The sequence below is a fragment of the Leptonychotes weddellii genome, chromosome 11, assembly GCF_054177405.1.
Source record: "Leptonychotes weddellii isolate Sample4059 chromosome 11, ASM5417740v2, whole genome shotgun sequence".
NCBI lineage: Eukaryota > Metazoa > Chordata > Mammalia > Carnivora > Phocidae > Leptonychotes > Leptonychotes weddellii.
In genome coordinates, this window is record NC_138379.1 from 44,772,118 (window position 1) to 44,774,184 (window position 2,067).

Here is a 2,067-nt window from a genome sequence, read left to right on the forward strand (position 1 = left end):
CAAAAGATAAATCCTTCTGTGCATCCATATTTCTGTCTCTCTCAGTCTTTCTTTCTCATTCTCTCTTTTCTATCTCTTTGCCTTCTCTCACCCTCTTATCTACATACCTATCTATCTGTATCTTTTGGTTCTGTTTATCCAAGTTTAGTCATCTTGCCTTATTCTATCCAGAGATCCACCATAAACTGATTTGGCTTTGTTCATCTGAAGTGTTTTCCTTTCCTGCCTCTTCATGCATGTTATTGAAATGAACTTGTTCAGGCAGATAGACTTTGGTCCTAAGTTACAGCCGTCAATGAATAATCATGATATGTAACTCATGTCCCACTCATTTATTCTTTGATTGTATGTGTATTATTATATTCATTTTTATTTTAGGGGAGAGACATAATTCATAAACTCTAGTTTTTATTCCATTTCATTGGTCTGGCAGAAAGTACTTCCTTTACCCGCATATATTCACCTCTTATGAATATTTTGGAGCTACTCTGAATTTGTACTTCTTGTTGTTATTGTTTTTAGATGCTTTTACAATGTGTAAAAGATAACTCAAAGGCATTCACTTGCCCTATAATATTTGAAGTTCTACCATCGATTCTAAAAGAAGCTGAAGATCATGTACATCATGGAAAAGATCAGTGGTGCCTTGTGTTCTTTTCTAAGCTCAAACAAAACACCTTTTGGAAGCTTGCCCTAAGTTCTTTAGTCCTAAGTGCATAAACCATAGGGTTGAGGGAAGGGGGGATGATGTTGTGCAGCACATTGAGTAGAACTGGAATCAAAGGAGCTTTGGGTTCTGCCAGGTGAGTTACTGAAACCCCTACAACAACTGTGTAGAAGAAGAGAATAAGGATCAGATGGGAGCTACAGTGCTCAGAGCTTTAGATGCAGCTTCAGCCGAGTTCGGTCTAAGTACAGAGCGCAGAATCAAAGTATATGACAATATTATAAGACCTAGGTCACTCCCCATTCCAATCCATGCCAGAAACAATTGGCAGATGCCGTTTGGCCTCCAGTCATCACAAGCCAGGCTGGTGACCCCTAGGTTAGAGCACAGGCAATGCTCAATCTCATTCCTGGAGCAATAATTACGTGGGCTGCAAGCACAGGCACGGGAATGACAAACAAGCCATTTCTAAGTACCATGAACACGGTAGCTTTTAAGATTAAGGCATTGGTGACAATTGATGGATAGCGAAGAGGGTGACAAATCGCTACATATCTATCAAAAGCCATGCAGAGGAAGATACCAGACTCCATGCCAACAAAGCAGTGAATGGCATAAATCTGAGCAAAACACTCAGGGAGGCTAATGACCTTGGCATCAAACCAGAAGATGGCCAGGATCTTGGGCATGATGGTGGTGGCTAAGCCATGTCCACCACAGAGAGAATGCCTAGGAAATAGTACATTGGCTGCTGAAGGGCAGGGTCCTGGCAGATGGTCATGAGGACGAGGATGTTAGCACCAATTGCTGAGAGGTAGAGTATTGCCAATGGTAAGGAGAGCCAGTGTTGCCAGCTGTGAATGCCTGGGAATCCCATCAGGATGAACTCAAGAGACCTGGAATTTGGAGCTATTAGAGCCTTTCAGAGATGCAGACATCTTTTCCTAAGAGAAAAAGAAAATGGTTTTCAAAGTTGCTTTCTCTGTGCAGAATTATCATCAAACATTATTTTTAAACTGTCTCCATAGAGTATAGTTTTGTGCTGTAACAAAATGAATTCTGCAGTCCATTCCTTACAGGAAATTTAAGATAAATGACAGTGATGTTTTGGGGCTTTGACAGAGGAAGTTAAAATTCCAAGGAGCAATTATCACTGTTGACTATTCAGGAAGGATTCAGCATGCATCTCAAATCTCTATTTGTATTGTCCTTAGCCAGCTCAATTTGGGACCATCACATACATATGATTTTTGTTGCTGCTTTTTAAACTTTCTTCATCTCTTCAGAAATATTGTGGAATCAAGTGGATGTGTTTTTTTTCTTCATATTTGTCTCAATCTTGCTTCAGATATTAACTAACAAGGAGCTTTTTTTAAATGCAGAATTATGGAAGATTAAAT

At 39.8% G+C, this 2,067-nt stretch overlaps 1 pseudogene; it reads right to left on the reverse strand.

Moving 5' to 3' along the window:
• Positions 1-394: 394 nt before the first annotated feature.
• LOC102725793 (olfactory receptor 56B1-like) lies at positions 395-1,605 on the reverse strand (annotated as a pseudogene).
• Between the last annotated feature and the right edge of the window lie 462 nt (positions 1,606-2,067).